The sequence below is a fragment of the Adiantum capillus-veneris genome, chromosome 11 (assembly GCF_014529385.1).
Source record: "Adiantum capillus-veneris isolate H3 chromosome 11, ASM1452938v2, whole genome shotgun sequence".
Taxonomy (NCBI): Eukaryota; Viridiplantae; Streptophyta; class Polypodiopsida; order Polypodiales; family Pteridaceae; genus Adiantum; species Adiantum capillus-veneris.
In genome coordinates this window covers 92,381,131-92,405,532 of record NC_140941.1, presented here as the reverse complement: position 1 = coordinate 92,405,532, position 24,402 = coordinate 92,381,131, and positions in this window count along the sequence as shown.

The following is a 24,402-nucleotide window of genomic DNA, read 5'->3' as shown; positions in this document are numbered from 1 at the left end:
GACAGAGGAGTGTGAGGAATCATTCAAGAAATTGAAAGAGGCACTCATTACTGCTCAAGTCTTGAAATCACCAGATTGGGAGAAGATATTCCATGTGCATATAGATGCTTCGGCATATGCAATAGGATGTATTCTGGCTCAGCCAGAGGAAGGAAACATGGATTCTCCTATCTGTTACGCCAGTCGACAACTCAACAATGCAGAGAAGAATTACACCACAATAGAGCGAGAGGGATTAGGAATGATATATGCTGTGAAGAAATATCGGCATTATCTTCTAGCCAACAAGTTTGTGTTTTTTACGGATCACCAAGCCTTGCTCTACCTAGTGAATAAACCATGCAATACCGGGAGAATAGTGAGATGGTTCATTATCTTACTGGAATTCGACTTCACGGTAGTAGTAAAGAAAGGAAAAACACATCTTAGAGCTGATAATCTTTCGCGATTGACGAATGGAGAAGACCCTATAGGAGTAGATGACGACATGCTAGACGCATACTTGTTCAACATAGAAATGATACCGAAGTGGTCTCAAAATGTTGTTAGCTTATTAACCTATGGAGGAGAGTTTGATAGAAGAGAATACAACCAGAAACATATTGCTATTCAGCAATCCAAGAATCTTCAATTGGTTGCAGGAAGGTTGTATCAATTGGAAAATGATCATGTTTTACGACTATGCATCAATCCTGAGGAATATAATATGTATCTGCGCGAAGCACATGTTCAAGAATGTGCATTTCATTGTTCAAGAAGGAACACATATAGGAATTTGTTACAATTGGGAGTCTATTGGCCAGGAATGAAAGAAAGCGTACATGAATATGTCACTGTATGTATTGTATGTTCATCAAAACCGCCAGCAGAGTATTCGACATTATATCAGATAATGATCGCTCCGGAATGGAGTCAGTATATTGTTGAATATCTCACAAATAGAACTTTCCTAGAAGGAACGTCAAAAGCTCGTCAGAAATCTGTAGAGACAGAAGCTAGAGATTATGCTTTAATAGGAGATCAACTCTATAAGAGAGGTAAAGACAACCAGCTTAGGATTTGCGCATCAGAGTCTGAGTATGTGATAATCCTGGAGCAAGCTCATGGAGGAGTAGGTGGAGGCCATTTCTCAGGTGATAAGACAACAAAACTTGTCTTAGCCGCAGGAATATGGTGGCCAACATTACATATGGACGCTGAGGAATACGTTAAACGGTGTGATGACTGTCAGCGGACCAAAGTACCACTTAAAAGAGATGATATGCCGCTTAGACCAATGATGGGGGCAAGAGCTTTTGCAAAATGGGGGATTGGTTATGTCGGACCCATTTCACCTCCTGCATATAAGACTCATGCACAATACATCGTTGTGGCTACAGACTATCTAACAAAGTGGGTCGAAGCAAAGGCAACTCAAAAAGCGGATGCCAGGACCATGACACAATTTCTATATGAATACGTCTTTGTACGATATGGATTAGAAATTGTGAGTGATCGAGGCACACATTTTATAAATGAAGTGATAGAGATCCTTCTAGATGAATTCATGGTAATCCATAGGAAATCCGCCCCGTATCATCCACAAGCAAACGGACAAGCTGAAGCAACAAACAAAACCATATGCACGGTCCTTACAAAGATTGTATCTGAGTCGAGAACTGATTGGGACCAGAAGTTACATTCAACATTACGGGAATATAGGGTAGCGTATAAAACATCAATAGTAACGACCCCATATAACATGGTTTTTGGGCTAAATGCTATCTTACCAATAGAATTCTTGATTTCAACCTTAAGGGTGGCTAAGGATCTAGAGTGGACAGGGCACGAGCTTTCTGATAGAATAGATGACCTGGAAAAGCTAGACGAGCTTCGCCTAAAAGCAGTAGCTTCTATCTACGCTCAAAAAAGGCGACAAAAGGAATTTTTTGATAAGCATGTGCGGACTAAAGAGTTTAAGGTTGGGGACTATGTCCTAGTTTACACTCTGAAACAGCATGCTAAGAAGCTTAAAAAGCGAGGGATGGGACCTCTAGTGATTAAAGATCTATCACCAAGTGGAGCCGTCAAGCTTGCTACATTAGACGGAGAAGAAATGCCCAATTGGATTAGTGGATGCAGAGTGAAAAAGTATCTTTTGCCGCTAACCCAAGACATGCTTCTCAAAATACATGAAGAAAAGCTGCGTGTCTAGAAAAAGAAAAAGATTGTGGAGGAAGCGCAAGCCGAGGCGAAGGAAAGAATGGAGAAAAGAAGACTACTGCGTCAGAAACAGCGCAATGAAGGAGCAATACGAATAAACGCAGTCAATATAACAGAAATGGATAATGACAAAGAAGAACCCATCATTGAATGCAAAGTAGGAACCAACCAAATCAAAGCCAGAGCGCTATTGGATTCAGGAGCTCAAACTAACCTACTTTCACTCAGTTTGTATAGACAATTGACAAATGACACTAAATTACAAACTGCCAAGCAAGAGTTAAAGAGTTACTCTGAGAATTCAATCAAAACTGTCGGATGCACAGTTTTACATATACAGATTAACCAGTATGTGTATCCTCATATGTTTTACGTGGTTGAAGACCAAGCTACACAACATCCATTATTGCTAGGACAACCATGGCAGAAGCAATACAATGCAATGATTGACTGGAGTTCTAAATCAGTGCTTATCAAATACGAAGGTGAAAGTTAATCAGTTAAGTTCACCAAAGAAGCAGAGCCAACTCCAAAGGAAGAATCCAAGAACAAAGGTAAACAACAACCAGAGAAAAAGAAGAAGCAATGGCAACCAAAAGTTTCTATACAACCGGATTACTCTTCGACGAGGAATTCTCAACAGTGGATAAGGAAGACAAGCAATAATATAACAGCTCAACCTTGGGAAAAAACGGAGTCAAAGTTGGTATGGAGACCAAAAAAGGTTGTGCCAGAGAACACAAAGGTGGAAAACAGAGTCTTCAATACCAGATAACAGAGTGATTCTAGACAATCAAGGACAGTGAAACAGATCTGGATTCCAAAGAAGTTCATGACGGCACAAAGCTATAGCAAGAAAATTTGGATCCCAAGGATTTGTAAACAGGAACTCCCTTCAGTACAATCCACTGAAACTCCTAGGTATTTCAAGGCGAGGAAATCAACACAAAGAACAAAGCAGGTTTGGGTCGCAAAGAGTTTGTGGCAAGCACAAGCGAAGCGGAAGCAGATTTGGATTGTGAAAAAGAACAACAAGGTAAAGAAGAATCCATCTACTGATTCTACTACCGAAGTGCCAAAACCAACCCAAAACCCGACCACCAATCCTTCAATCAAACAAAGAGCAGCTTTATTGGAAAGACTGTTGTATCATCGCTCTACAATTGCATTGGGAACTTATGACCAAAACAACTACAATGCTTCACCCACAGACACTTGATAGTCGTCCGGGAGGACTCAGACTAGGAGGGGGGGAGGTATACAGGTATACAAAAGCTACAAACCAGCTACAAGCGACAAAAACAAAGAAAAACAAAAATTATATTACAAGGACAGTGTCTTACATGATTTTGCAATTTTTATGTTTGATTGCGGATATTGATAATATTTATGCCCTTATATACCTTGTTTTGCAACAAGAAGAGATCAAATGATGAATTTGGGTCTCTAGACGTGTAAAATATCACTAAATAAAAGTGTTTTTGGAGCTAAAAAGTGGAAAAAAGTGGTAATCCAAGTCCAAAAATCACAAATAAGTGTATATTCATATACACAGGGTTACCAGCTATTTATCGTGTATGTTTGGAATTTTTTGGCTTCAATTTGCTATTTTCCTTTATTTTTTATGATTTTCTTAATAAAAGTAAAAGAAAAATAAAAAAGCAGGTGAAACGAGATCAGAAAAAAGAAAAGAATAGATGGTGATGATCCTAATGACAAAGGCAACCCATGGTAAAAATTGAGTACAATTCGGGAAAAGTTGCGGAAAGCCCGAAATGGCAGAATTTTGGCAAAGTGGACAGATTTCTCAAAAACAGGTCAAACGGAGTCCAAATTGAGAAATTTCAAATCCTAAAGTGCATTTCACGATGAGATAGGAGCACACGTCAAATTTGGTAACAAGTGATCCGGGAAGTCCGAAGTTAAGTATTTTTCACATCACTTTCAAGCTCATTTCCACTATTACCTTTTTGGAGAGAGCAAAGAGCACACAGGAGCATCCGACATTCTACCGCCTTCTACGACTGCTACGAGAGCTCAGAGGACACCAGACATGAGAGGTATACTCGTTTCCATAAGCTTTTGATGCTTATCGTTAACTTTTGTCGCGAAAACTGACCAAAACCAAGAAACAAGAGCAGACGGGGAATGGGGAAGAACGCTAGGTAGGGGCACAACCGCCTAACCAAACCTTGCAAGAACTTAGAGGTGGGTTACCCTAACATAGAAGATGGGTTTCTAACACTCAAAGCTTGAGAAAGAACGACTTGAAAAACCCTAGGTCAACAGAGCCTGCAAGAGGCAAACAGAAAAAAGTTGTCGAAATGACACAAAACTTCTCAAGGAGCTTAACAACATCGAGGGCAATGCAACCATGGAGTATCTCCGGGTTTGGATCACCAAAAGTAGGTCAGAACAACCGATTCGGCTGCGGACACACAAAGCGTCATTTTGGTATAACGGCTGAAATTGACGACCGAATGAAATGAAACTTCACAAGCAGCTTCAAATATACATGGATGACTTATGTTTGCAAGCAAAACCCAAAAGAAAGCTGATTCACTTACCGATGGTGAAAAAGACGCTTTCGGACAACCAAAAGGAGAAAGATGGAGAATGGGGAGCCAAAGTCAAGTTCAACCAAATAGATGGCTTCACAACATATCCAATGAGCTGGAAATGCAACTCTCGAGAAGAAAAGTTGAAGAGATTCAACTCCAAGGCAAAAAGACGACTTCGGAGACTGAAATGCCTATAAGGGGGCTTTTTAGCTAAATTGATGACTTCTTAAGTTGAAAACTAGTTAGCAGGGCTTAGGGCACTAGCACAAAGCATTCTTTGCACAAAAAGACCAACATTTCAAGAAAAGACATCATACGCGTATGATGTCTCACAGCATGAATTTCACATCCATTTCAACATTTGAGTGCATAGCCTCATTCCACATGTTAATCACATCCTATGAACCAAGTATCATGAGAATTGGAGTTAGAAAACCCAAGGAAAACCAAAAAGATGCAAAGTAGGCCATAAAATTGATTTTTGGTCCTAATTTTGTCAAAATAACTCCAAACTCATTGAAACTTTGTAGGATTGTTGATTAACACATCTGCAAGCTATCTGGAACCAAAAAGAACCATTTTGACAAAAAAAGACATCATACGCGTATGATGTCTATTTGCACTTACAGAGCCAAAACTGCTCATTTGTCATCATACATCCATTATATATATCTCATACATGCTACATATGAAATTTGGAACCATTTGGTCAAGAGGATCACCCCATTAGCCCAATTGAGGGAAAACCCTTCACATAAAGCCTATTTTTGGCCCAAATCCAACATACTCAAGTCCAAACCAAGATTTGAGGAGAGACAGTCCTTCACTAGTACATGGGGAGTCCACAGAACCAATCCCATGCAAAATTGATGAAAAAGACATCATACGCGTATGATGTCTCCAGAGCCATTTTTAGCCCAAAATCTATCCAAACTTCATAAATCCACTGAATAAGCCTATCTAAAGCCAAATCCAAGCTTATAGAGAAATTTGATCCAACAATACACTAAAAGACATCATACGCGTATGATGTCTCACTATGTGATTTTGGCACCTCAGGGCTTCAACCACCAAACAGAAGTGATCTACATGCCATTTGAAAGTGAACCACCAAGTTTCATCCAATTCGGATCATAAAATCCAAATCCCTTTCAAAATTTTGCCAAGAGCCGGAACTGGACTAAACTGGCCAAAACTTGACCAAATGGGATCCAAATTCAAATCCAAGCATATGATACTCATGTATACACTATCAGCTACAAGCACAACCAATATGAAACCATTTTGACACAAAAGACATCATACGCGTATGATGTCTCCAGCATGATTTTGAGCCCATTTTGCATATTTTTTCACCTACCTTGCATCCTTAGGCCTTGAATAGCTCATGTTTCAATTTTCAAGTCATTTGGATAGTTAAAAGCTTCATTTTGGCTTTCAGTACTAAAAAGACGCTAACTTCTGAAATTGGAGTTACAGGATCCATGGATTCCGCCAAGTCATCGGCAACGAAGAGAAAAAGACCGACAATCAAAGATGCTCTTGCAGAAGCGGAACCCTTTGACATTCCAGCAGAAACCCTCAAGCCAACCAAAACTTGGGTGGAGGAAGCAGTATTGGAGAAAGAGGGAATAAAGATCTACCAGGGGACTTTCAGAGATCCTCAAGGGCAAGCGGTGGATGTACCGATGATCCCACAGGAATTGGTAGATTATAGCAGGTCAAAAGACATCAGCAGGTACCTGGAAAGGGTAGACTTGCACAGTTTCTTCACCTCGAGACCATCAGGTGTGGATACAAGAAGAGTGTACGAGTTGGCAACATCCATTCAGAAGGATGGAAAATCCACATTGACAGCCATGGATGGAGAGAAAGTAGAAGTACAGATCACTCCACAGCTCATTGCAGACGCATTGAAGCTGCACAACAAAGGGAGCTCTGTCAGGGAAAGAAGGGAGGCCATAGAGGTCTATGGGCCCAAGAAACAGAATGCAACCTATGGAGATATGGCAGACCCAAGAGCGGAAACCCTTTGCCAACTGTACAACTAGTTTCTCCATGTTTGCAGTAAAAGACCGCAAAAGTATACGACACCACCCCATGCCATTACGACCACCATCACATGGGCATTAAAGAGCAATATGCCAAAAGAGGTGAATTACGCTCAACACATCCACGAGCAAGTAATTGCCATGCACAACGAGAAGCCAAAGTACATAGGAGGAGCGGAAATTTTGACAAGAATAGCTTATGAAGCTATTGGAGCTAGAGATCAATGGCCAAAGGTTCCCTCCCAGAATGAGTGTCTTAGAGAAGCCGACGAGGAGGAAGAACAGCCCAAAGTATCCAAGAGGGCATCCACAAGAGCACGCCGGAAACTAGAAATAGTTTTAGAACCTGCAGAGGATGTGGACGAGCTGCTTAAGAAGAAAGTAAAGAAGAAGGTTGCTCCCAAGCAAACCAAAAGTCAGAAAGCGGCAAGAATGGAAAGACTAGTGGAGCAGTTTAGAGCGGAAAGAGCTCTAAAGGGTGACTTTGAAGAAAAGTGGGTGCCAGAGCCCACTAAAGTCGGAACTAGCTCAGCCAGGCCACATATTGATCAATACGATCAATATATTAAAGCTTATGAGGAGTCAGAGGCTATTTTGGAGCAGCAACCTGTCGAGCCATACACTGAAGAGGAGGTACATCAATTAAAAGCTGAGTTGAAAAAAGACGACAAGGGGAAAAGGAAAGTAGATGAGTCTACTAAGCCTCAAGAGATAGACGGACAAGCCGACAAAGGGAAAGCCAAGGAAGCTGAGGACATATATCCCTCTTTTACTGATGTACCAAGCCCGAAGAAGACGGAAAAAATTGTGGAAGAGACCACAGTAGAGGTGGACACAGATGTTATGGAAAAGCCAGAAGCCGAGACCAAAGAAAAGAAGATAGATCCAGTTCAGCAAAAGAGAAATGATTATGAGGATCTGGTAGCGATAGGATACACTGAAGAAGAGGCCCTTGAGGCAGTTTATGGGATCACCCTACAAAAACAAGATGAACGGAGAGGGACGGAGGAAAAGACAAAGAGTAAAAAAGAAAGTGAAGAGAAGCTGGACGAACCGAACGTACTAGAAGAGCCAAAGCCAGTGGAGGTGGTGGCGGAAAGAGCTTTAGAGTTGACAGATGATGATGAAAAAGACATGCACATGGTGCATGAACTACTCAGCAAGATAAAAGAAAGATCCAAGGCAAAGGAAGTAGAGATGGAGACAGCCAAACAAAGGGAAGCGGAGTTGCAGAGGAAATTAGAGAATGCTATGACTGAATCTGAAAGTCATAAAGCATCACTCTATGATGCGGAAAACGAGAGAGACGGCTTGATACTCCAGCTAGCCGAGGCTTCAAGAGAAGTAACAAGTGCACAAGAAGCAAGGGAGCGGATAGAGGATGACTTGGAGGAGGCTAAGGATGAGCTCATTGAGCTAAGGGAGAGAGTCGAGCTCCAAGAAAGAACAATCACTGGACTCAGGACTACCCCTAGAGCTAGCAGAGCAGGAACCGAACAAGAGGGAGCTATCGTACCAGCTTTGGAAGACCGGGTCCGAAGCTTACAAAGAGAGCTGAGATTAGAGCAAGTGCAAAGGTTGCACATTGCAGAGGGATCATTGGCCGTAGAGGAGAGGCTCACATTAGAAAATCAAACACTACGGACAGAGAATGAGGCCCTCCGCAAACAGCTCCAAGATCTACAAGAGCAACAAAGAAGAGAGACAGAGACACCACAAGAAGAATCAGGTGGAGCAGCCATAGAGCTACCAGAAATTGGAGAGGCAACCACAATTGAAGATCGAGACCCAGCTCAAGAGGTGGCCTCGACTTCAAGAATCTCTGAATAAGAAGAACAAAGGCTCCATGACCAAATAGAAAAGTCAGCAGAGGAGAGTGCGAAGGCGGAAATGGAATGGGAGAGGAGGCTCCTAATCTCCATTAGACTTCAGGGACTAGACACAAAAGTGCTCCATGAACAGTGGATGCAACCCAGCCTACCTTTCCCTTTGATGAAATTTGAAGTACTAAAGACGAAAAAGAGAATAGAGGAGGAGCAGTACGTCGCTCTTTACGAAGGCGACATCACAAAGGAGGAACAATCAAAGAAGATAGTAGATTCACAACCTAGATGGAGGAAAGGTTGGCTGAGCAAATACCCAGCCTACCTCATCTACTTGGTGGAGGCACCAAAGGAGATTTGGGAGGCTGCAACCTTCTGCCCGGTGCCAAGAGTCAAAAACTGGAAAGAGCATGGCAGGATTGCAGAAAAGAACCCAAATTGGCTTAATTATCCCAGGATGCCAGGACCAAAGGCAGGAGAGAGAATAGGTAAAGCCTACATGGTGAAAACCCTAACGGGCACCATCAAGCTCTTTACTGGCTCTCCTGACCTTTCATGTCAGATGCTCAAGAAAATCTGCAGGACTCTCTTAGCTTGCATTGAAGTGTTCGCGCCAGATAAAAACGACCTCGAGTCTACTATCGACGGCCGACACAGTGACTGATATGATGTACGATCTTTCATTGCAGCCTTCTCCAAAAGTGTTACACCTCCTATACCAAAGGATTATGTTTTTGCCTAGCTTCCACATGAAAACATTCGAAGAAGCTTTCTACACCGGCTTTTTCACCCACGAAAGCAAAATATTCGGCCCAACCTTGACCATCGGCAACCTACGATACGAATCACATTTGCAGATGCTCAAGACGACAGGACTTTATTGACCAAGCATAAAATTCATGTCAGGGACAACATGAACGCAGAGGGGGGGAGTGTTGAGCCAGCAGAGGATCACACCCACATTTTTGCTCACACTCATCATTTTGTAACCATTGATTGTAATAAATTTCTTTCTCACATTAATTTTGATTTGAGCCATTCATTAAGTAACGGGACTCAGTTGAGTTTCCAGCTTGTAATCCCGAAGTAATTTCACTTGCTGATGTAATTAGTTAGAGATGTTCTCACCTCCAAGGCTGAGGTATATAAGCCAAAGTTTTTAATGTAACCTAAAGGGGATTCAGATTTATTAATCAAAGTGAGTTTTTTGAGCGCCGTGACTGTGTCTGAGAGAGAGTGAGAGAGAGAGAGAGAGAGTCTTATCTACTTGCTACGCGAGCTACGGAGCCGCCATTGGAGAAGCGACACCGCCATTGTGTTAGCAACGGCGAAAGCTACGCACAGATACCAAGAGTGCGCGCTATCGGCTTCTATGTGTGGTAAGTTCCTACGAGCTTCGGTGTGAGTTTTCTTCCATCTCGTGTGTCGGAATTGAGCGTGCAGCATATCTATAGAACCACAACGAGTAGAGCTACACATTAGTACAATCGGGGTCAAGTTTCGGTCACCTGTATTTTTCGGCCTGTCTTCATACGCGTTTACCGCACGGAGTGGTTATAGGTTGATTTTGCAGTTCAAGTCTTTAGGGTGTTGTTCTTACTTAGTGAATAGACTTCCCCTTGAGTTTGAGATCGATTCAATGATTCTAGATCCTGTTTCGTATAGCATTCGTTCGTAGTACGTATTTTAGTCACTTGCGTATTCTAGAGCTTAGATTTGATTTCCTTAGCAGTGATTGTCATTAGAAGGTCGAGTAGGTGATTTGACACCCACCTAGTTGTTTCCATGCGCCTGCGGGTCAAGCTCCATCCTCGTCTGACAAATTCTGTTGTTGGTTGAGTTCTCGCTATTTAGCTTCCGCTAGCGGCGTAACCGCCTTAACAATCATATTAAGCTGAAGGAAGGGGTAAAACCAGTTGTGCAAAAGCTACGACGATTGGGGGTCATACAAGAAAAGGCACTCTTGGCCGAGGTAAGGAAAGTGCTGGAGGCGGGATTCATCTATCCTGTAGAAAACTCAGAATGGGTGTCACCCGTAGTGGTGACACCTAAAAAGAATGGTAAGTGGAGGGTCTGTGTTGACTACAAACCACTAAATGCAGCTACAAAGATAGACCACTTTTCTCTCCCTTTCTTGGATGAAATTCTGAATGAAGTAGCGGGTTTTGAATGCTATACCGTCTGTGATGGTTATTCTGGATACTTTCAAATACGCATAGCCTTGGAAGATCAGCTAAAAACCACTTTTATCACGCCATGGGGTTGTTTTGCATACAGGGTTATGCCATTTGGTCTCACAAATGCACCTGCCACATTCCAAAGATATGTCACATATGTTTTTCAACCGTTCTTTGGAACATCCATAAGAGTGTTCATTGATGATTTTTGTATATATAGCTCCCGTATTTCACATTTAGAAAAGGTAACTGAAGGTTTGGCCAGGTTGCAGATCCTAGGTGGGCAATTAAATGTGGATAAATGCCACATTGGGGAGAGTAAAGTCATTCTAATAGGCCATGAAATTTCAGCAAAAGGTATCAACGCCAACCCAAGTAAGGTGTCCGCACTCATAGCCCTACCTTCACCAACGACCGCACGTCAACTGGTCTCTTTTCTACAGAAGGTGAGGTACTTAAGTAGATTCATACATCTACTATCACAACTTGTTCTACCACTGCAACAACTCACTCAAAGATCAACTTTCACTTGGGACGAGGAAAGCGAACATCACTACAACAAGGTAAAGGAGGTCTTAGCCACTCTGCCAACTATCTCACCACCTAAGTGGGATGAAAAAATTCTATGTCACCTCAAGTGTTGGTGATGACTCATTAGGGGTTGTGCTACTCCAAAAGGATACGACGACATCTTTCATGAGGCCAATCTACTTCTCTAGTCGAATGATGACAGCAGGAGAGAAAGGTTTCACCCATGTGGAACACTTAGTCCTAGCTCTTAGATTTGCAACTACAAAGTTTAGGTCATATTTGCTGCCTAAGCAATTTTTGATTCTAACCACGGATGAAATATTTCCCTATGTTGTACAACACATGGATGTGTCTGCTAGAATTACTAAATGGCTAGTTCGTCTGCAAGAGTTTGACTACACGGTACAGGTAGAAAGCACGACAAGGGCAAGTTTGGGGGGACTCATGACCTACCAAGTCTTTGAAAGGAAGGAGAAGTCCGATTACCTCCAGTACCACCGATGGTAGAAGGAGCATACTCTCTCTACTTTGATGGAGCCTACAAGCGAGCGTCCGACAAAGCAGCTGCAGGCATAGTGGTCTTTGATGACAAAGGGACAAAGGTATTTTCGTTGGGCCAATTGTTAGATTCACATTCTAACAATGAAGCTGAGTATGCAGCACTAACCAAGGGTCTACAATGGTGCGTCTCGCAAGGTGTACGATGCCTTAATGTATTTGGGGATGCTCTACTTCTGGTAAGGCAAGTAAATGGAGCATGGACAAGCAAGAATCCTAGTTTAAGGACTCACTTAAGTGGTGTAAAAACTTTGTTGGGTAAGTTTGAAGAAGTTCAAATACACCATATCCCAAGGGCTCAAAACTAAGAAGCAGATGCCCTAGCAAGTGAAAGACTACAGGAAGTGGTGGTTGGAGCAATAAAACTAGATATCCCTCTATTTCAAGGTAGTGATGCCTTGCCTGACATCATGCATTTTTTGGAAACAGGGGAATGCCCATCAGATTTAACAAAGGGACAGAAGCAATGGCTGACGCGGAAGGCCACAAGGTATGGACTCATCAATGACGGTTTGTACTCTAAGGGTAAGGACCAAATACTCAGAAAGGTCCCTCTCTCTCAGGAAATCACGGGAGTAATTGCTAGTTGTCATGACGGGGTTTGTGGTGGTCACTTTGCCCTAGACATAACAAGTAGGAAAATCTTGCAGGCAGGCTTCATATGGCCTAGCCTCAACCGTGATGTACACCACTGGTGAAAAACGTGTAAGCTGTGTCAAAAGGCCGGCACTAGGTCACTTATGCCTGAACCACAGACACCTATTCTCTCATATGGCCCATTTGAAAAATGGGGTATCGATGCCATTGGGCCATTACCTAGGGCCAACTCAGGAAAATTCTACATTATCATGGGGGTCGACTACATGACTAGATGGGCAGAGGCTACAGCCACCACTAGAATCACAGCGGTAGAGGTAGCTAAATTTATCTACGAGCACATATGCTGTAGGTTTGGCACACCTTTAGAGATCATCTCTGATAGAGGGCCAGGTTTCAGAGCAGACTTGGTAGGAGAATTAATGCAAAAATTGGGCATTACAAGGAGGCACTCTTCACCATATTACCCTCAATGTAATGGCCTAGTTGAAAAGGTAAATGGAATGGTTTCTAAAATTATTACCAAGCAGGTAAAAAATCATCCCGGAGACTGGGATAAGTATCTACTACCAGCTTTATGGGCCTACAGAACTTCATTTCGTACATCCTTGGGATTCACACTATATCATCTAGTATTTGGTAAGGAAGCAATCTTGCCCATTGAAGTGCAACTACAAAGTCTCAGAGTAATGGAAAGCCAACTTCAACAACCCAACATGCATTTGAGAGATCACATCATCAACTTGGAAAGACTGCAGTTGGACAGAGAAGAAGCAATAAATTATTATGCAGCACAAGCAGAGCATAGACGGCTTAGCTTTAATGAGCATCTCCGGAAAAAAGAATTGAAGAAAGGAATGTTGGTGCTCCGCTACGACAATCGCTTCGGCACGCGCAAGGATAAGAAACTCCTACTCCGATGGGAAGGCACTTTCATCATCAAGAAAAAGTATGCCAATGGAAGCTACCAGCTTATGGAGGCTGATGGAAAACTTCATAAAACCAGGGTAAATGGTTGGCGACTTAAACCTTGTTTTCTTTGATTTGACCAGGCTCCACCAATTGACATTCCAGATGAGGACACACCATCAGCCGCCACCTCCGACGATAATGATCAAACAGATGAGCTAGAGACATGAATGCCTCTAGCCAAAAGGGGAGGGCTAATGATGGTGGCTTTTCACAAGCCAAGCTCCCATACCCCTCTTCTCTCGTCCCCACCCCATGAAAACCCCCTCTTAGGGAGGGAGTGATAAAAGGCATTGGAAAAAGTAAGAAAAAAAATAAAGTATGATCATGTAAATATATAAGAAAGGTAAAATAGGCCACCTCATGCCTGCGGGGTAGCCCATCCCCACCTTGCCTCATTTTTCTTCACTGTTGCCCCGCCGGGTGTCCCTTTTCCTCTCCTCCACTCAAAAGGTCAACCCCCTCTCTCTTCCCCTTGTCCTTTCTCCTTTCTCTCTCCCCTCAAGCTACCCCACCTCTCACCAATAATGCATTATAACTAACCAATAATGCACCCTAACTCACATGCAACTTACCCTATCTTCCAAAATAGTATACCCCACCCCCTCTTTCTCTCTCCTATCATATCCCATGACCCAAATACCCCCCTCTCTCTCTAAAGGGCGCCATGTCTCTTGTCTTGTAGCTAAATAACCTCCCCCACACTCACACACACTCAGTTTCACTGAAAAAAGGTGCCCACAGACCCATCCCCACCCAGTGGTTACCTGATTTTTCTTGTGTTCACACACATCTGCACATAGATTCACCTCTGAACACACTCCCCTCTCTCCCCTCTTGTAATTACTTTATTCTCCATGTCACCTCTCACTTTTTTTCATCAACCCATCTCTCTCTCTTAGTCTCTCTCTCATGAGACTGCTGTTCTGGCACATATACACACAGCCAGACAAGTGGGGCCCACAGTCACATGGCCTATGTAGATAATGATTTCTTCATTTTTAAATTCTAGAATTCCTCCCCCCTTCTCCCCTATATGAAGAGGGGTCACCATCACACTAAATACAAACACACCATCACCAAAAAGTACACTATGCATTGTGTGTGCCTAGTGCACACACACACACACACACACACCATCACCATCACCGCAATCACCATGCTCTTCTTAAGCATGACCTCTACACCCTTGGGCTATGGAAGATGAAGGGAAACTAAATGAAGGATGATGGCCGTAACCCTCGTGCGAGTCTTCGCCATCAACTCCCACCTATCCGCCATGTGCTCTACCACGCTCTCCCTTCTCATTCCCCTACCCTATGCTCCCCATTTCATCGCCTTATTCTCTAAATAAAGCTTGAGGTTTTGTGAGTATGTTTTCTTGCAATGTTTTGCCCATGTGAGGTGTGCGGAATCGCCACCTAGTCTTGTGTTTGGAGTGAGCTTGTGTATGTGTGAAGGGTGTTCGGATTCGCCATCCTTTTGTGGTGCCTAAGTACTAAGCCGCTATACCCCCTCCCTCACTCTCTCTCTCTCTCTCTCTCTCTCTCTCTCTCTCTCTCTCTCTGTCTCTCTCTCACTTGATCTCATTCCCTTTCCTCTTCATCATTGCTCCCAAGCATCCATCTCTCTTGGATGAAAACTTTGTTGTGGTGGTGTGTTGTTTGCGTCCTAGCCGCTGAAGCTAGGTGGTGCCCCTGTTTGCTTTACCATGACAGGCTCGAGGCGCGCCATTCGGTCCTCGGTGTTTTAGAGGCCGTCGGGGGTTCGGGGTTCGCTTTGCTCCCATCAGTGTACTAGATTTGCCGGTGTTTGCAGTGATGTGTGCAGTGTGGAGATTGGTGCATGCATTTGGAGTGTGGTTTGATGTGCTTTGGTTGCTCATGGTTTTGAGCGTGTAGTCACTTTGGTTACTAGTTTTGTAGCCGTTTTGTTGACGAAACTCTAGGAAAAGTTTCCCAATAGTTTTATGCGCATCATTGGTGCGATTGAGATTGAGATTGCTTGTAGCACTCAGGATTTGCGTGCAGTGTTTCCCTTTTGGGTGGTTCATCGCGAGTGTGTTTTGCTGTACATTTTTTGTCTTAGTTATAAGTGATGGGCCATTTGGAGATTCCAGTTTTGACTCCCAGCTATACAGGTTGAGTCTAGTACTCCTACAAGTGTTGCCATTTGCAGTTAAGGACATCTTCTGCAGTGTTTTGTCTTCCATACTAGTTTCAACACAGCAGGTGTCTTGAGGTTTTGCTTTGTGTATGCTTTTGTGGGATAGTGGCTGGAGTTTACTCGCCATAGTTTGTGATCATGCTTAGCTCTCACTTTTTGATAGGTTTTGTCAATATGGACACAATTTGGTGTTCTTGTACCCACTGTCGGTCTCACAGGAGTGAGGATTTGCGTGTGCTTATGTATGCTACGGTTTTTTGGCACATTGATCATTCATTGACACATTTTGGCAACAATTTTTCACTCATATATGTATGTCATTTGTTGCGTCATTGAGTGATACTCCAGCTAGAGCAGTTTGGCTCTATGTATGACTTTGAGGTGATTCCGGATGAGTACATTCCCGAATTGGCCATTTGGGCATTTATTGTTGTCTTCATTGTGATTTACTATTGAGTTTTTGATCCAGTTACAAGGCAGACTTTGTCAAAATTTTGCCAGATATGTATGCCTACTGTAGAGGCTAGTGCGCTTGACCATTTGGTCACCTTCTTTGCTTGAGATAGTGGTTTACTCTTGGGTGGGAGAGTTTTGTGATCTCAAGCTTTGTTTGCCATAGTTTTGGCATGGATATGGAGACGCTTCAGGTTAGAGGTGTTGAGATGTCGAGCTCTACATCTTGAGCTGGCATCCACTACGGGTCTTTGCCGCTTATGACATTTACTCACTGGCGCATTAGGTGACCGACACGGAGGATATCTGCCAGTGATTCTACAGCTGGACTACACTTATAGTGCTAGCCTAGTACGCTTCTAGTGAGTTCACACTTAGTGACCGCATGTACATATGTGCAACTTTTCAGTTTTAGCACTAAGTCATTTTGTACTCTCTTTTATGTGAGAAGAAGAAGAAGCTTTCCATCTCTGTGTGGTGTGTGCTTGTCTTGTGTAGCTCTCTTGCATCCTCTTTCTTTACAAGAGGCGATCCTCGATCAAGATCGCGGTTGACATGTTGGAACTGCGGCCACGATGGGCATATTAGACATCATTGCTTCAAGCGTATGAGGCAGTGGAAGAGGAAAATACATGGTGCTACTATGAGGACAGATGATAAGAGAGTATGCATGTGACGGTCATGTCACTTTGAGTCTAGCTTGCCTTCAGACTACTTTGTGTCTTGGGATAGCACATTGTCTACGCGTTTTCTACTACATGAGCATGCAGTTTTTTAGGTGACACCATGTTGTGATTTGTTTTGCTCTTTCTCTAGTGGGAGACTTGGTTGTGTGCAGCTTGCTGATGGTTCAACATATGATATAGAGGGTGCTAGAGATGTATGCATGTCCTTGCCTAGTGGTGCATTGCTTACTCTATGAGATGTACGTTATGTACCAAGACTCAGCAAGAGTCTCATTTCAATGTGTCAGTTTGCAGAGTAGTGGACATTGTGTACTACTGAGAGAGCGGTCATTTCAGATGCATAGGGGATCACTCGTGATAGAAAGAGGTGCTAGGAGTGTTCTGGTATACCCTTTGCATATTTTTGATACACGAGGCGGTATAGTCTCTGTGTATTTGCAGCCATGTTTGGAGCAAGAGACGAGGTGTGTCTCTTTTGCAGATGTGTTGTATGGAGAGCAGGTTGTGCATTTGTCTTGTGGTGAAGTTCACGCAGACAGTGGTATCTCTGGGGATGCACAGCTTGGTCAGTCCATCAGTTGAGATGAAATCATTTGATCCAGAGACCCATGCATTGTTCTATGATGCGTCTGATACGTTTGAGGGCGACATGTCCTTCAGACAGCTATGTGTGATTGAAGTGGTGCTGATTTTTTTATTTTGCATAGTCAGGTGGTTCCTGATGAGGATGTATATGGCACTGAGGTTGCTAACAGGGATAGGTTGGCACACATAGTGCATGTTTTGTTGGATTTTGGGTCTCTCATGTTTGACCTTTTGGTCTCGAGACTTGATCTTGCTTATGTGGTTGGTGCATTTGCAGTGGGAGTTGTCAGTCATACGATGACTGACACTGGCAATGTGCATTGTGGATCCATGCAGGTCATCACTTGATACCTGCATGAGGAGTTTCATCGTGGCTCTAGTCCTAGTGGTATGCATGTGGCATCTACACTAGAGCATGTTTGGAGTGAGACAGTGGGCATAGGTTGAGAGCCGTCTTCTCTCACCTCTTGTATATACTAAGTGTAGGCTAGTCTTCTCACCACTTATCGACACATAGCCTTTAACGGGAGAATGTTAGGTAAAGGCGATGTGCCTCACCGTGCTTTGCCCGTGTCCACTGGGAAGTGTCCGGCCACCCATATTTATCTCCTTATTCTTTATACATACAAAAAATAAGGAGGCCTCACTCACATTCTCACATTGTGCTCATACAATCAGATTTGGGAGCTCCACCCCACATCCTGTGTCGTGCTCTCTCTCTCTCTCCCTCTCTCCCCTTTTTACTCTCTGCACGCACACTGCAATCATGCACTCACAAAGGCAAAGGAAAAACCTTCTTATGGGGGACCGCTCAGCAGCATAGTTTTGATACACTCAAGGATACATTAGCTACAGCTCCTATCCTAGCTATTGTGGATCCTTTGAAACCATTTGTTTTGGAAACAAATGCCAGTAACCATGCTATTGGAGCAGTCCTTCTACAAGAGGGGAGGCCAATTGCATTTGAAAGAAAGAAGCTTGATTCAGCGCAACAGAATTATTCTGCTTATGAACACAAACTCTATGCAATAGTGTCTGCCTTAAAGACATGGCATCATTATTTGTATGGAGCTCAGTTTGAGATTGTGTTTGACCATGAAAGCATAGAATGGTTTACACAACAAACAGACTTGAAGGGGCAAAAGGCTAGGTGGTGGGCTGAGATCCTTCAGGAGTATGACACAAAGCTCTGGTATCATAAAGGACGATACAATGTGGTGGCTGATGCTCTTAGCCATATGTCTGAGATCAATTCACTTTTGTTCAGGGAACTTTGCAGCAATGAATTTTTGGATTCTTTGAAGGGAAAATATGAGCATGATGATGCATAATCCAAAGTGTGGAGCCATGTGCAAATGAGGAATCCTTCTCACTCCAATGTTGGTAGTGTGTTGTTAACCTCCACACACAGCTCTCCTCCATCGAGTGATGAACTGCAGCAATGGAAGAATTTTTCCATCGATAATGGGTACCTTCTCCACAAGGGGAGAGTTTTTGTACAGACGGACACAGACATTCGGCACCAAATTCTTTATGAATGTCATGACAGTCCAAATCAGGGCACCTGAGTATTAAAAAGACTTATGCTCTCGTACGATGACAGTTTTACTGGCCAGGTTTACATGGCTTTGTTCAAGACTATGACTTGCATTCCCAAAAATGTCAAATTAACAAAGCAGAGCGCCTGAAGGCAGGAGGACTCTTACATCCTTTGGAGATTCCCAACGGGAAATGGGAAAGTATCTCTATGTATTTTAATGTGGGTTTACCAACCATTGTACGAGGTCAAGACTCAGTTCGGTGGTCGTAGACTATGCAAGTTTATTCCAACTAAGTCGACCATGAAGACTCTAGAATTAGTGTGGGACGGGTATCTAACCTCACTCCTATCTTATTGCAGACATAGCGAGAACCACGAATATAATTGTCAATCCATGGGATGAAGTTGACTCGACTACTGCATAGATGCTACAAGAGGTTGTCAATCTCTTGGAAAACAACAGACAACTTGCATCTATCTCAAGCTACACTCAAATGACAGAAATCACCAAAAGCTAGTCGTTAATCGGCAAACAAATCACAACCGTTACAGCATCAAACGATATCCAAACGTTACGAAACTTCTAGGACATGTTTATGAGACCTAAGCACACATGATTAAGGTCTCAAATCTCACTTTAGGTCAAGTGCAAAAATCGCGATTATTAACAGCAGTGAGTTTTTGACCTAGTCGTTTTTGACCCAAAATGCATCTAAATGCTTAGCAATGATGCCCCAATACCCCGCCTATACTTATTTTATGATTTGTAAGCTTAAATTCCTACTTATGATGAAATTAGGTCGCAGGTCCGTGATGCTAAAAGCTACGGATTACCATGAAATTCTTACGTCAACGCGTAGAGCTCATACCTACGGTTGCAATGAAACAGACTGCACTGCAGTGTAACAACCGGGAAGGGATTAGGAAGCACGAGAAGGAGAGAAGTGAGCACCATTAGCTCACGCTGTGTTTCTATTATCCAAAACTTAATAATAAACTTTACAAAGTTGGCTTTTATACCTTAGCAAGGTCTAAAATGTGTAATGCCCGACACCCAAGACCTTTGAGGCTCCATATTTATTGTATCTGCAACCTAGGTACACTAACTATCCTATGCTTTACATCTTGGAACTCTCATTGAGTCCGTAACACGTTACAATTATCACAATGGCTAAATAAATCAGGAAATTACAATACATGGCCATTTTGGAAAAATGTGAAAAGTGTGTAACTCCAATCTTCACTGCTTTTTCATATTCATCTTTGATGTGCATTCATAAGGTTCGATCTTTAGCAGCTTCTATTAACTAACGTCGGCTCAGTTAACATTCCCCCCTTTCGATTCTGCTCGTCCTCGGGCATTGTTGAAAAGTGTCCGTGGAGGCTGTGAAAGGTTTTGATTGGTTGTTGATGGGCTGGTCATCTTCATTTGTTGTGGAATTTATTGATGAGGTTTCATTTGTTGCAGCATCTTCATTGGTCCGAATATGTCTGATGTGGGAGATGATGTTGCATTTGGCCGTTGTAATAGCATATGATGAGGCTACTGTTTATTTATGAAAAGTATGTACAAGGGAAGTAGACTGATGAGGTTCTAAATTAGGGTCTATTACCTAGATGACCAAAGGGAAAAAACCCAGTGGGAAAAAAGTGCCTTTGGGATACACGCATTATAGGAGTACTTATTAGCATGGGAAATATTAATAAAATACTCAAGGGATTATTTACTGCTAGATATGGAATTAAAGAGACAACAAATATGAAAGGGTGGCATGATGGAACATTGGTTTTCCTGTTGTAGTCCACTCAAGGTGCATAGGTGGAAGCAAAAAAGAGTGTCTAATGCATATGTCCAATGATGGGGACATCCTATTTATGCATACACAAAAATTCATGGAAAAGAGTGTCTAATGCATATGTCCAATGATGGGGACATCCTATTTATGCATACACAGAAATGCATGGAAAACAATATGCTGTGCAAGAAGGATTTTGAGGGGTTCTTCAAAAAGATTATGTAGCTATAAAATCATATGACATGGCTTTGCAAGCTCGCACCCCTTTAAGAATTGTTTTCGTTGACAAGGATATGTGCTCTCATCTTACTGTGCATTGTGCGTGAGTGTTGGACTCTACGACACTCCACCATTTTTAAGTTAATAGACTTCGACTCTTATGCTCATCTCATCCAGCATGAGCGACATGACTTAAATATGCTCATCTCTTCCAGCTTGAGCATAAGCCTAATAACTATGACTCTTAGCACATAGTCTAATATGACTTGAGGCTTTGGGACTAATGCTTTGCTCATTTATGGCTCAGCAGCCCGACTCTAACTATGCCAAAGAGTGTTTTTTGCACCCTGGTGACTTGAATTTTTACATTCTTGTGCTTACTACAAACATTTCTTCAAGTAAAAGTAAGCTTGAATCCTCAAAAAGAGGATTAGTGAAGGACCAAGTTGGCATTGAAGGTGTCTTTTTCCATACCTATTTTAGCATCTTTGAATCTGCATTCTCGTTGGTTGGGTTGTCCTTCTTTGATTGTTGTGAAGACTCCATTATCTGTATGATTCTCCAATTGGGCCTGTTGTTGGAAGAAGTCTTTGATGTTGTTGTAGGTCTCTGTTCAATGTTGGCATTTGGATTTTGACTAGGAGCATTGGAAGATTTAGGAATCCAAATCTCTTGATGACCTTTGTATCCCCATTGTTGACTTTGCCTTGCTCTAGGTCTTGTTGAATTCTTGAGATCTTCATGAAGTTTTGGTGTACTTCCATTTGGCTTATGGTTGACTGGTAGCCAAATCTTTGTATAACCTATGTAGAATCCTTGTCTAAGAGGAAGATTCTTTAAGATCCATCTTTTTTTTGTATCCTCTTGACAGTTGTGGTAGACTTTACCATCTTTTGATGTCGAGGTTGATACCTTGTGGGCCTTCTTTCTGGGGAAGGACTTGACGTTACTTCATATGCTCTAACCTTCGGTTTTGGTACCCATATCTGTCTGTTACCTATATAGTACTGATGTTCTTTTAAGATCCGTTGTGATGCTATCCATCCCATGTGTTTTTCTTTCTATGTTTATTTCCCGTCTTTAATCCAAATCGGATCATTGATTTTGACTAAACTGCTCGGAACAAACACTTTCTTGACTTTCCTTTGCTTTCTTGAGTACTTTGGCTGATATACCTTTAATTTTTTGGGTGACTCCTTAAAGGTTTAAGTTGTGTCAGCAATCGACTTGAAGTTTTGAAATCCCGACTTTCTTGAAGAAGTTGATCCATGAGGGTTCTTTGACGTAGAGGCATATGATGTCACACCTTCTTTGCTAGTCGGTGGAAGTTCCACTTTAGCTTTACCTTTGTCTGCAAGATTTTTCTTCGATTCTTGTGACTTTTGCGACTTTGAATCTAGTAGTAAGACAGAGGATGTAGGCGAGGATACATGTGAAGAAAAACTATACACGTTCTTATAAAATGCCCGTGCTCATCATGGTATACCAGAACTATCAGGAATGTTTAATGCCGAGTTTTCTATACAGAGGATCATTGGTTGCTCATCTGAGTACCTACAAACCCATTTGCGACGGTATGAGGCAGTCATTTGTGACAATTCCATGACAATTGATGGCATGAGATATGTGCACCCAACTGACCTTGACCTTGACAAGAGTGCAGCAAGGAGATTGAATCGCTGTCTAGAAAAGTGTCCCTCTAATGCACTACTTGTACAAGACAGGTGTATGAAGCACTCAAAAATGTGTCGCTTAGTGGAATTCAACCACGGGTTTGTCTGTTACTTGTACTTGCAGACGGATGCTGAGTCAGAGACTTCCCAGTCATCAAATTTTGGTAGTTTCCCATTGGTGGCGGAGGAAGAGGATGTGGAGGTGCAATTTGACCGAGAAGAAGAGCGGGTAGAGGTATTAAAGGAAAAATTTGATGCGGGCTTAACTCTTGCTTCTCTTGCGAATGCAGCATTAGGATGCAAGCAAGAAAGCCCAAATAAGGAAGTGACTTTGCCTCTGAATTCCGCTCCCATCTTTGCTATGGCGGGCGACACCCACTACATTCTGCTCACAGATATCATGCATGAGTTGAATATACGGGAGGACTATTGCCTAGCTACAATTGCCAATTTTTGTGAGGCAGACATGGGATTTGTGGATGATGATGGAGTGGACCAACATCGTCTTGCTGACACAGCTGTCCACAACTCACAATTCACTTCAGGGTGGAAACTGATCAAATATACATTCAATGAAGTGAAGTCCGGAGAGGCCAATTTGCCAACAGATGAGCCCATGGAACCCAGAGCTCATGTATTGAATAGTCAGTCTATTCACTTGTGGAGAAGGTCGATGCTAGAAATGGACAAGAATCAGATGGTAATTTTTAAAGGCATTCAGATGGTATTGGAGATGGCCTAGTGATGAAATATCATGATCAATCTTTTTGTTGACAGGTGCTAGTGTATGACGATAGTTTCCTTAGAAGAGTGGGAGGATCACGGCAAGATCTTGTCACTGGAGTACAAGGCAAGGATGCGGCATTGTCTCACTACATCGAGCATTTCAACCACAAAAAGGTTTGTAGAAACAATTCAAGTACTTGGCAATTGTACTCATCTCACTTACGGCCCATAAATGTTTTAATATTGTTTTGTAGATCATAATATACCACAAGGAATACTTCGAGGACAATGCAAAGTTCTTACTGTTTGCAATGAAAGTTATTACAAGATTGTGTGGTGGGCACCCTCTCCCACTAAACACAGAAAGACTAATTCTGATTGAGAAACCGTTTGCTCTACGCGTCTTTGGCATTGGGTATGGGTGCCAAGCACTCAGAGCCCCCTATTTCATGTCCTACACAGCTCAGGCTCTGGCTGCACAAGGGTTGAAGACCCGGAGAGCTTAGATCCATACAATAACCGGCTGTTTATGAGGAAAAGAAGATGCCTAATGCTCGTGGGATGCTGACATCAACAGAGGAACAAGCTCGTCTACTATGGAGCTTGCACATAGAAGAGGTACAAAGTGAGGAAGAAGGAGGTGCATTGAAGAGGATAAAATTGATGGGCTCAGGTCCAGCTTTTCCCGCTCCTGACTCGTGACTATTGCCACCTCGCATGGTGCTCCCCCACATTTTAATTTCCCCAAGCCATTTGTTTCTTCTCTTTGCGGATGTGTTGTAAAGACCGTGTAGTTTCTGAACTCTTAAGAAGATCCTTCTGCCTTGCTCTATGAATAAGTCTTCTATAAGTCCATTGGTGTAACTCTAATAGGCTATTGGCCTTATCCTTTCCTCCCCCATGTCTAGTGTGCTTAAAGTAACCTGTTATTGCCATGTAGTGGGTTTTTTCCATGCCTTGTGTGGACCATATTGATAGTGAGCCGTATGGTCTTGGCAAAATATGGGCCATGGTTGAATAGTATGTGTTGCATTGAAATAAAACAAAATAGTGAGTAGAGTACAATTTTAATTTTTTTTTGTATACGTA